The following is a 13174-nucleotide window of genomic DNA, read 5'->3' on the forward strand; positions in this document are numbered from 1 at the left end:
GGATTGGTATCCGGAGATTTTGGTGCCCAGTGTGCGCTGGAAATGAAGCGAGGAAGCTCATTTTGTAACCATTCTTGGGTGAGTCCTGTCGAAATGTCCAAGTTCTGCAGCTAAAATGTTTGCGTGCCCAAGGCTTTAATACACCTTCCAGAATATTTTCGTGATAATATTCGGCATTTATTCTGAAGCCACGGTCGATTAATACGAGCGGAGAGCGATCATCGGCCAAGCGAAGCAACTCTTTAGCTCTTTCTTGCACTTTTTGGAATTTCCATGGCTTTACCCCGAGCTAATTTTTCAATATTTGCCGAATGGAATATTGCGATATGTTCAGCCAAAACTAGCCATTTTTCGACCACTGCGACGCGGATCCCTTCTTTACTTTTCGAACCATTTCTGCTGATGTAGCCGTTTTCCGTCCACGTTCTTGACTTCGGGCTACCCTACCAGCATTACGCCAACGAGCGATGGTACGAGACACAAACGATTTATTCACATTTTAATACTTGAGGGCTCTAATGGTAGCCACATGTGGTTTTCCAGTCAAATATATATAAAAATAATGAGCTGTAACTGGAATGATTTTTACAGCTGTCGGACAAGTGGCTTACAAATGGCCCGCTGTAGGCATATGGCTGAGGGTAAAAAAAACAGCTTGTTTAATTCCGATTTTAGCCCTTTTTCCCAATTAGCTTCAAGTTTTCTTACAAAGGCTAGGTTGCAGAAAATTCCAAGTGGATTCGATAGTACTCGCATTGTATCTCCAAAAAAATGTATTTTAGGTTCGTAGGCCAAACTTAGTTTAAACCAGCCACAGTTTTTCAAAAAAAAAAAAAAAAAAAAAAAAAAAAACTCTGAAAAATTCAATGAGATCTTTATTTGAATTTATAGTGCAATTCAAATTACTTATTATTTGAAGATTATTTCATGCCAGTGTTGACCGCGACTAAAGGGTCCATCCGAATCTTACCACTCAGACAGTCTACGAGAAACCCGAAAATATATTTAATCTCAGAGAACATGTTTTTCCCGCGACACTTTCCACAAGGAAATGTAAAGTACTTCCAACATCTAGTTTTGTCGGCTTTTCACAAGGATTCTACTCAAATTTCCCCTGAAATCAGCAGGATCTTGGAGTTAAAGTCCCCGCTCAAATTGATCCCCTGTGAAAATGGAATTTGCAAATATCGTTACAACTCTCTGTTGGTGGTAATAATGTCAGCAAACCTACCGATGGTAGTAGCTCGTACATTATCACGTACGATGACGACAGTAGAGAGCGAGTTGCGTTCAAAAAAGAGGACTCAACAATGAATGGATGGATTTGTATAACCTGCCATTTTCATTGAACAAAACACGTTTGCCTGTGATTTTTGCCGCCCTCACTGATATTACCGAATTTTATTCGAAGGTAGTGAGGGAAAGAGGGAAACGCGCCCAACTTGTTTATCCAATCGCACAATAGAGTACTTAGGAATTTTGCGGAAGTCCTTTTTGAAGACATTGTTCCGCCCGAGAACAATGACATCGTCGGCGGCAAGATTCCTTCATTCATTGATAACTTGTTAAACTATTACAGGTTTGCACTTGAAATCTCAATTTCAATTAAGGAGAATTTCTGGCGAAAAATATCACCATGCGGAGGAAACTCACACAAATATTGCACACACAGGCACGCACGTATGTGTAGAAGCAAGGAAAGGAGCCAAAAATCTCTGGTGCTCTCCGCTACCCACCATAAATGGTTCGGTCTGGCTGATAAGGACAATGTTGCAGACAAGAGGCATGGAAGACCACCTAGTAAATGTCTACGGTTACATTATTAGGAATTTTGTGGCCTAATCTTAAGTCTTCGTTCTCTCTCTCCCCAGCACTCTCTCTCAAAAAAAAGAGAGATTATCGCCTTGTTTTAAACAACTTATAAGAGTATAAGTTCCTTTCAGTCCTTACCTAAATATGGACTAATGAATGCCAGGGGATTTATTCCCATAACGGTCGTCGTCCTTGTGTTTCGGGCATTGGTATTTTGCGTAATATGATGCTAAGGATCTTCGTATTCTATGGAACAAAGGAATATGAATTCATCATGTGTTTTGCAAATATCTCTCACATACACACACTTCAAGGACTCATCAAACAATAACCCAATAATAGCAACAATTCTGTTTTATTGTAGGATAATCACACGCACACCGAACAAGGACCTGTTTACGTTTATGGCCCATTCATAAATTGTTTCGCCGACCAGTTTCACCAGAACCGGGGGCTCCACAAATGAAAAAGAATGAATAAATGAATCACTGAGAGTCCTTTACGTCCTTTTGTTTGGTGTGTTATAAAATTGTTAAACAACAAAAGGTAGATTTTGTTTTATTACAACTTAAGATCGGTTTTTTTTGTTTTATTTTTTTTCGCCAAAACAAACCCCAGAAAAAGAAAACCTCAAGTGTTTACTTCCACAGGCTCAACTACAGGATATTATTTGGCGGGCTTCGTTGGATAGTAGTTCCGAAATTTATTTCTTCACACGTTTTTTTGTCGACAAATTCGTTGAATTTGTTGATCGGCAATCTTTAAAGGCTTCATCATCACTGCCATGGAGATTTTGGCGCCCCCACGTCATTGCTTTCAACATGCCCAGTAATTCCAGCGAAATTTGCCATAGAATTTTGAGGAATTTTTCCATTGTCGACAATGAAATCACTGGGGAGAAAAAAGGAAAAAAAAACGTGAGAAAAATTATGAAATTTTTAGTTAGGGGAAAATGAAATTTTTTTTTGAGATTTTCCATCGGGTCTCCGGAGAGGACAGGACATTATTCCAAACAATTGAATTAGTTTGCAATTTAATATTATCTCCATTTTGGAATGTCTGATAGTTACATCAATTTGAAGGATATTAATGGACTAGTGTTGGCGTGAATGGGCAAGAGAAGCCATTCTGATCGGGCACTTGATTGAATCGTTGGAATTACGTGATGGAAATTTCGGAGGACTTAATTTGGAGGTTTCCACGATCAGGATGAGTGGATTAAAAGATATTGTGAAGTAAATTCATCTTCCAAGGAACCTGAAAGCAAAAATCGGAGAACTTCATTCTAATTTATGGAAATATATAATTCACCATAACCTAACAGTCAATGTGATGCATAGATTATGTCTGGACATAAGTTCGAAGAACTAAACTCTAAACCAGTATGCAGATCCAGAAGCAATATAATTATACCCTCAGCCATATGGCTAGAGAGATTATATATCATTTGATACGGCGAAAACGTGCCTCATCGAAATAAGGGGTTAGACCCTATGTCTCCTTGGGCCAAATCCGTTACAGAACATTTGAAGTCGATCTGGCGATGTCCGTCTGTCTGTCTGGCTGGTGCCCACGATAACTCTCGAAGGGAATAGCCATCCAAACTTGGTGCATCGTAATGTTATTATAAAACTTAGATTGATTTCGAAGATTGGCAATATTGGTCCGTTTCTTCTGGCATCTACCCCAAAAAAAAGTAGATATTAAAAAAAAAAACAAAGTACTACACGGAATGAGAAAGGATAATGTGATTTTGTTTCAACTTGGTGTATCCTAATATTTGCATCAGTGCTAGGTCAGGTGCGAAAATGGACAACATCGGTCCACTTAAATATTCAGTTCATAAAACATGAAATTAACACCCGATTCCATTCTAGCTTTGCACATCTTAATACTTCCATAAACACAAGATCAGTTATAAAGATGATAGGGATCTGACCATTCCTTCTGGTACCTCCGCCGTAAAGGGTGAAAGTTTTGAAGAACCAAAATGATTAGGAAATCCTAAGTAACCATCAGGTCCTCTTCATATTTCAGACATCCCATTATTTCTGCTAACACAATATTCACTGTGAAGGTGGGATGTATCGGTCCATTCCTTATGGTAACTCCCCCCACAAAGGGCCAATATTTTGAATAGCCATGAAGCTCATAAAACGCGTAATTACCCTCCGATTCCATTTCAGACCAGGTACATCTCAGTATTTCCATCAACACAAGATCTCTAATAAAAATAGTAGAGATCGGACCATTTCGTCTGGTACCTGCCCCACATAAGGTTCCAGATCTTTGAAAAACAAAACGCTCAAAGCGAAATAAGCATCCAACCTTCTTCAAATTTCACACATACAAACATTTTTGGTAACAAGAACTTCGATTTAAGAAATTTAGGGACAGAAAAATTATAATAATTTTTTCTGCTTTTGTTTATTAGTGGAGAAAGATGGTAATGTTTACCAGGGCAGGGTTGCAAAAAGTACCACCAATCCCCATAATAATCAAAACTCCTACGAACTGGGAAATAAATACTCTATTTTTTTGAAGTTTGCTCATTTCGATATTTTTACTAACCTTATATTTGGCACGTCTTGACAGCTCCAAAAAGGGTCCATATAATATGGGTAGATATTGGCCACATACAGGGGAAAATATTCTCTCCTTGAGAACCACCAAATTTGAAAATAAAAAAAACACTACAGAGAACTACGGAAGTATCCGAATATACTCAACCTGTTTTGATGAATCTTAGGTCATATAAAAAGTGGACAATATCGGTTCATCCTTTCCTCTACGAACATACATTTATTTATATTGTCAAAAGATCACATAAGTACAGGGTGAGATGAAAAAACTGCAACAAACTTCGGGCTGCTGTCATTTCTAAGCCACTCGTCCGACAGCTGTGAAAATTATTCCAGCGACAGCTTATTATGTTGTTTAGAAGCGTGCAACCGCATTTTACGCAAAATTTTCCAAAAAAAAAAAGTTATTCGTGACAGAATTCAAAAGTGATTTCGTTATATTTGCCTGGAAAACCACTAGTGGCTATCGTTATAGTACTCCAGCATTTAAATGTGAATAAATCTATTGTGTCTCGTATCATCGCTAGTTACCGTGATACTGGTAGCGTAGCCCGACGTCAAGAAATGCAGCAACATCAGCAGAAATGGTTCGAAAAATAAAGAAGTGACTCGATCGAAACCCGCGTTGCAGTGGCCAAAAAATGGCTCGTGAGCTGAACATATCGCAGTATTCCATTCGGCAAATATTGAAAAGTGCACTCGGTGTAGAGCCATTGAAATTCCAAAAAAGTGCAAGAACTTACACCGCAACAGAAAGAAAATAAACTTAAAAGAGCTAAAGAGTTGCTTCGCTTGGCTGAAAGTGGTGAACTGCCGAATTTGGTTTTATCCGATGTGAAAAAATTAGTTGTCTTTACTTGCCAAAGAGGTTAGCTGTGAATGTGCACCTTCGGTTGGCCACCAGAACTCAAGCGCCCGCCATGGTGATGGTGTGTGTGTCGCTCTCCGCTCGAAATAACCGACCGTGGCATCAGAATAAATGCCGAATATTATCTCGAAAATATTATGGATGGTGTATTAATGCCTTGGGCACGCAAACATTTCGGCCGCAGATCTTGGACATTCCAACAGGACTCAGCAACATCGCACTCAGCACGCGCCACCCAAGAATGGTTACAAAATGAGGTTGCTCGTTTCATATCCCGCACACAATGGCCACCAAAATCTCCGGATACCAATCCGTTGGACTATTGTTTCTGGAGTATTTTGGAAAGCAAAGTTGGCACTAAAAAATACAAAAATGTTGATCACCTCAACATTCGGGCAGCGTGTGAGGGTTTGAAGGCTATAATTCTTGCCAAAGGTGACCAATTCGAACGAATCTAAACTTATTCTAATATTTGATGCTGTTCCCGACATTCTTTGCTTTCATTCAATAAAATTTAAAAAAAAAAATGTAAAATTATGGCGTTTGACTTTGTTGCAGTTTTTCAACTCATCCTGGCTATTATCTGGCTAAGAGAAATATATAGATATAGCAAGTTGTATAGAATCACCGCCATGTTTTGCAATTTATGTAAATTGTGACCCTTTGTGTGTCTTCACAACAGATTCTCTTTTGGCAAACATATTTGTAGGTGTGAAATTTGAAGAGAGATCTCAACCATTTTTATAACAGGTCTTGTATTGATGGAAAAATGGAATGGAAATGACAAATATAAGGATTTGCAAGTTGGAGCAAATTCAGCTTATCATTTATCTTTCTGCGCAGTAAAATATTTTATAGGCCCCCCTCCATTCTATGGAGGGTATATTAACTTTGTCATAGCGTTTGTAACTCCTCGAAATACCCATGTCAGACCCAACAAAACATATATATTCTTGATCAGCGTAAAATTCTAAGTCGATTTAGCGATGTCCGTCTATCTGACTCTCTGTTGTAATCACGCTATCTTTCGCACGAATTGAGATAGAGGGCTACAATTTTGCACACATGTTTATTTTTCCAGTAGGCAGGTAAAGTTCCTAAATGGGCCATATAGGCCCACGTTTTCCTATAGCCCCCATATAACGGTACCTCACGATATTCGGTATTTTGATGATTTTTGCGACGTTATTCACCGGAATTGTTTCAAATTTGGTTTTTAAGTTCGTAATGGATACTACAGCTTCGTATAGCCCCCATATATCGGTACCTCCCAATATTCGGTATTTTGATGATTTTAGTGTCATTATTCGCCGGAGTAGTTTCAAATTACGTATTTATAGTTCGTAATGGGAACTACAGTCTGTGACAGAAAATTGTCTATGCAGGTCCAAGTCTTCGTATAGGCCCCATATATCAATACCTCCCTCTATTCGGAATTTTGACGATTTTAGGTACAATACTCACCGAACTTGTTTGAGATGTCATATGCCACGGTCGATTAATACGAGCGGAGAGCGACCATCGGCTATTATGGTGGACCACACCGTCACCACGCCGGCGCATGAATTCTGGTGGCTAACCAAAGGTGCACATTTTCAGCTGACCTCTTTGACAAGTAAACAAACCGCTAGAGAACGAATGTGTTCTCATCGGAGAAAACCAAATTCGGCACTTCACCACTTTCGGCCAAGCGAAGCAACTCTTCAGCTCTTTTGAGTCTATTTTTCTTTCTGTTGCGGTGTAAGTTCTTGCACTTTTTGGAATTTCAATGGCTTTACCCCGAGCTCATTTTTCAATATTTGCCGAATGTAATATTGCGATATGTTCAGCTCACGAGCCATATTTCGGCCACTGCGACGCGGCTTTCGATTAAGTCGCTTCTTTACTTTTCGAATCATTTCTGCTGATGTTGCTTTGTTGATGTTGTTTCTGCTATCCAAAGTTTCTGTTATCCAATTTAATGTGAAATCATAAATTCTGATAAATTCCATATTCATATCAGGTTCCTATGGCAAAAAATGTCGTATGCATGTCCACGTCTTCGTGAAGCCTCCATATGACGGTACCTCCCGATACTCGGTATTTTCAAGTTTTTGTGACATTATTCACCCGAATTGTAACAAAATTCGTATTTGAAGTTGGTGATGGGTACTTCTTAAGCAGGTTCACGCCTTCGTATGGTCCCCATAAAACGGCTTTTATTTAAGTGGTAGTTTTCGGAGTTTTTTTTTTATTTTTCAAGTTCCTCTCAAATGGTGGAGGGTATTAAAAGTTCGGCCTGCCTTTTATACTTATTTTTATTTTTTTTTTTAATGTCCACCTTTCGTGGGGTAGATAGCAGAAGGAGTAGACCGATATTGCCCATTTGCGAACACAATATAAATTTAACAATAATATCATGATGTACCGGACGCTTATTTCGGATTTTATGATAGTTTTAGTTATTAAAAACGCTGAGCCTTTGTGGGGAAGGTACCAGAAGGTATGGTCCTATCTATACCATCTTTATAACAGATCTTGTGTTGCTAGAAATATTGAGATTTGCCATGTCTGAACGGAATCGGATGTTCATTTCACGTTTTATGTGCTTCATGGATATTCAAAATGTTTAACCATTGTGAGGGAGACACCAAAAAGGGGGCTCGCAGATATATCCCATCTCAACACCAGACCTTGGGTTTATAAAAAAGAGTTAGAATTATTCAAAATGTTCACTCTTTGTGGGGGAGGTATCAAATAGGGTTGGATCGATATTTTCCTCCTTCACACAAGACTTTGGGTTAATAAAATATTGGGACGTGTGAAATAAGAAGACAATGGGACTCTTACATCACATCGTGTAAGCGTTGTAATTTTTCAACATTTTGACCTCTTGTGGGGGGGGGAGGTACATGATGGAGTGGACAGATATTGTCCATTATCGGACCAGACCTAGCACTGATATAAGGATTTGCAAAGTTGGAGCAAAAGTGGAGTATCCTTTCACATTCTATGCAGTAAAAAATTTTTTTAGAAAATTTCGAACTTTTGTGAGGGAGGTACCAGAAGGAGTGGACCGATATTGCCCATCTCCGAACTCGATCTAAGTTTGATAATAATATTACGATTTTCCATGTTTGGACCAATCGGATACTCCCTTCGAGAGTTAACCAGACAGACAGACAGACACCCCTAAACCGACTCAAAATGTCCCGATACAGATTTGGTCCAAAGAGTCTTAGGCTATAATACTCTTATTTCCAAGAGGCCTTTTTGCCTGAGGGTATAAAAAAATGTTCAAAATTTTATGTTACGATGCATTTTGTGGAATTTGAATGGTGTCTCCGAGTGGATTCAAACTTCTCGATTCAAAATGTTTAAGATCGTGCTGTTTTACCAAACCATTATCAAATATATATTCTACTTCTATATGGACCACTCAGAAAAAGAGCCAGAAATTTCCCAATGTAGTTTAAACTTAGATATGACAGATCGCAAGGATAAACTAAAAAAAGGCAAAACCTATGCAAAGTGTTGCCATATGTACCTCCCTCCCTCCTTCTATGATTTAAATGATTGTATGACCGTTTTAAGGGATTGCAGGTTCATTGACTGCAAGTATGACGCTATTGGCAAAATCGTCGGAGACTGGGGCCAACACTCTGAGACTGAGATTAAAGACCTAGTATTGATTTGAACTGGGACTGATTTTTCCGTTTAATTTCGTAAATTTTCTTGGAGTCCTGGTAGATCTGAAACGTAATTTCCTATTCTAAGGGGTTATTATTGTTTAAATGCCCTTTTCCTTTGTTCCTTGCTTTGAACATTTTAATTTATGTCCTGTTTCAAGTACTTAAATTCAAATAGGTGTTTATTCTTGTACTTACAACACTAGATTTTCTTCCGAAAAATAGAAAGACGAATAGACGATATGAACTTCTTTCAAATGTAAATGGTGAAAATTCCTAGAAAAACAATAGTAATATTTTAATACTCCGTAAACGAAGGAAAAAGTAGTAAATTCCCTTCAACAAAACACCCCTTTTTGTGTTTGGGGTGTGATTATTCCTCCACAAAATAGTGGCCTACAAAGTAACGCGCTTCTCTAACCTTAATTACTTTTTCCGATAGAAAATGCACGAAAAACGGACATAAATTTTCCACACAAAAAGCTAAACTGTTGCATAAACATTTGGAAGGGAGCAACGACTACCACTAGCCAGACACCTCATTTGAAATGCGCGTGAATACTTTTAGGATAAAAACGGCATTTTATTATCTCTTTTTTTTTGAGGCAAAACAAAGAAGATATTTATAGAACAAACCCCCTCCCAAATGATTAAAAGAAAATTACATAAATTTTATTTGTTGCAGTTTTATTTTCTTTTATTGAAATTCTTTTGTTTTCCGTTCTGTTCTCTCGTCGCTCTCTATGGTTCAGTAAAAATGCTTAATCTGTTTCAGTCTTTAAGCAGAAACATAAACATTTTATGATCTTCCTCACACACACACAGCTAAAGAATGCATATCAAATAGTTAATTTTTTGAATAAAGTTTTTATGTTATTTTTAAGTTTTTGTTCTTCCATTTTTGGTAAGGATCAGCTATTTTCTTATGCTCTTGGCCTTAACCCCTTCTTTCGGTAATCAAGGATTCTGTAGCGATTTAAAGTGTTGCAAAGCAGATTTATGCACCAGTTTTGTATTGTTGCCGTTGTTATTGTGGCATCACCTAAAAAGGTCCTTAATCTCCAGCATCCAATAGTTCAAAACAGCAGGCCACAGAGTTCAGTAGTTCATGCAGCAAGGACGCTGAGCAGGGGGGGTTTGCTATAGTTTGCTTTTTTAATTTCCACACCAAATTACATCTTATTTGAATATGTTATTCACTTCGGAAATTGGTTCTGAAAATAAAATTTTATATGGAGTTTTGAGGAAACTAAATTAATTAATCAACGGCGAGAAGAAACAGCTACGATTCGAATCTCAAAATTTTGCATGGACACAACTACAAGTGCATTGCAGTGTTATAAGGTCCGGTCTTGGAAATTCGTACTAAAAATTGACAAAACTGTGTTTTTTATACCCCCAGCAATATGGCCAGAGAGGGTATATATCCTTTGATATGGCCAAACCGTGCCTAATCGAAATAACGATTTTAGAATCTAGGTCCCTTTGAACCAAATCCGTTTCAGGACATTTGGAGTCGATCTAGCGATGTCCGTCCGTCCGTCTGTCTGTCTGTCTGGCTGGTGCGCACGATAACTCTTGAAGGGAGTATCCGATTTGGTCCAAATTGGGTACATCGTAATATTTTTGTCAAACTTAGATCGAGTTCGGAGATGGGCAATATCGGTCCACTCCTTCTGGTACCTCCCCCACAAAAGGTCGAAATATATATATAAATATATTTTTTGCACAGATACAGGATAATCCGAATTTGCTCCAACTTTGCAAAACCTAATATTTGCGTCAGTGCTAAGTCATGTGTGAAAATGGACAATATCGGTCCACTCCATCTAGTACCTCCCCCACAAATGGTCAAAAATTTGAATAATTACAACTTTAATAAAAAGTGATGTCAGAGTCCGATTGTCTTCAAATTTCACACATCCCAATATTTATATTAACCCAAGGTCTGCTGTTAAGATGAACAATATCGGTCCACTCCTTCTGGTACCTCCCCCACAAAAGGTCGAAATGTTCAAAAAAATATATTTTTTTGCACAGAAAGTGAATGGATAATCCGATTCTGCTCCAACTTTGCATATCCTAAAATTTGCGTCAGTGCTAGGTCAGGTGTGAAAATGGACAATATCGGCCCACTCCATCTAGTACCTCCCCCACAAATGGTCAAAATTTTGAATAATTACAACTCTCATAAAATGTGATGTAAAAGTCCGATTGTCTTCAAATTTCACACATCCTAATATTTGTATTAACCCATGGTCTGGTGTGAAGGGTGAATACATCGGTCCACTCCTTCTGGTACCTCCCCCACAAAATATTGAAATTTTGAGTACCCATGAAGCTCTTAAAAGGCCAAATTAACATCCGATTCCATTTAGACATGGCACATCTGTCGTAATATTTATATCATATTTTTGGGTCCGATAGGAAATGGGCAATATTGGCCCACTCCTTCAGCACCTGCTCCATAGAAGGTCAAACGTTTGAATAATCTTAACACAAGTTAAAATATATTTAAATAATCGAACATAGGCTGAGGGTATATATCTGGCGGCAATATCGACTGATTCTTTTTAACTTGTTTTTTTTTTATTTCCACACCAATTGCATCTTTTTTGAATATGTTATTCACTTCGGAGATTGGTTCTGCAAATAAAATTAAATCTGGTGTTGCGAGGAAAACTAGGCAGAGGGGCTTAAGAAAATTGGGCACTAATTACATTTTTGTGAGAGCCATACAATGTTTTAACCTTTTGGGTGAGGTACGAGGAGCAATGGGTGGATATTGCCTATACTATACTATATCAGGAACTCGAATAATTTTATATGAAACTAAAAAGTGCCAGCTACTTCGTCACCGAAAGCCCCACCTTAAAATTGTAGATTCGTTCTTGTTAGGCCTTTCTAATACCCCACGATGCAGGATTTGTACAGTTCGCCAATTTTTTTTTTAATCAAAACTTCCTACATCGTACTAAATTTTCAGAATTTCAATATTTTATATATTAATCAAGTTGCTCCTTCTTAGGAAAGAATAATAGGAAAATTTTTACCTTTTACACCAAAAAGTTTTCAAAATCTTTCAAAAAAATTGAAAGACCCACAGCAATTTTTTGTGTTCAAAACTATTTAAACGTCTCCATTTGTAAACCAACAGTGACCTCAATATAAAAGTTCAGAATTTCAACTCTATCCATTCATCCAATACCTAATTTGGTACCACTTAGAACTTTTCGAACGATTGCAGCTCTATCCCTCCACCCAATACGAAATTTAATACCATTTAGTAGTTTCCGTGCAATTATAGTACTCATTTGCAAACCCGTTCCATATCTCAATCTTAGACCCCAACAGAGACCTCAATATCTAATTTTGGGATTTCACCTCCATCCCCCTTCAACCTTCTAAATTTCTGGATACCATAGCTATTGGTTCGACCAAATTCAAATTTACCTAATTTAGTATCATTTAGCACACTTACGTACAATTTTCCATAACTACAGTGTGAGATAAAAAACTGCAACAAAGTCAAACGCCATAATTTTTACATATTTTTTTTAAAAATTTTATTCAATGAAAGCAAGAAATGTTGGAAATAGCATCAAATTTTAGAATAAGTTTAGATTTGTTCGAATTGTTCACCTTTGCCACGAATTATGGCCTTCAAACGGCCAAGGAAACCGTCACACGTTGCCCGAATGTTGCTCTGCGGTATTTTCGCACATTCCCGGCGAAGCGCTTGCTTGAGATGATCGACGCCTTTGTATTTTTTAATGCCAACCTTGCTTTCCAAAATACTCCAGACACAATAGTCCAACTGAGTGGTATCCGGAGATTTTGTTGGACATTGTGCGCTGGAAATGAAACGAGGAACGTCATTTTGTAACCATTCTTGGGTGGCGCATGCTGATTGCGATGGTGCTGAGTCCTGCGACAAGATGTTTGCGTGCCCAAGGCTTTAATACACCCTCCCGAATATTTTCGCGATGATATTCGGCATTTATTCAAATTCCACGGTCGATTAATACGAGCGGAGAGCGACCATCGGCTGTTATGGCGGCCCACACCATTACCATAGCCGGCGCTTGAGTTCTGGTGGCCAACCGAAGGTGCACATTTTCAACTGACCTCTTTGGCAATTAAACACGATCATTTTGTTTGTTTACAAACGCTGGACAAAGAATGTTTTCTCACCGGAGAAAACCGAATTCGGCAGTTCACCACTTTCGGCCGAGCGAAGCAAC

The 13174-nt window shown here is 38.2% G+C and overlaps 1 protein-coding gene across 1 annotated transcript in view; it reads left to right on the forward strand.

Annotated features, from left to right (window-relative positions):
• LOC101898170 (M-phase inducer phosphatase) overlaps positions 1-13174 on the forward strand; it is a 519762-nt gene that overhangs the window by 208143 nt on the left and 298445 nt on the right. The window lies entirely within an intron of this gene.

Source organism: Musca domestica, unplaced genomic scaffold (genome assembly GCF_030504385.1).
Source record: "Musca domestica strain aabys unplaced genomic scaffold, Musca_domestica.polishedcontigs.V.1.1 153, whole genome shotgun sequence".
Taxonomy (NCBI): domain Eukaryota; kingdom Metazoa; phylum Arthropoda; class Insecta; order Diptera; family Muscidae; genus Musca; species Musca domestica.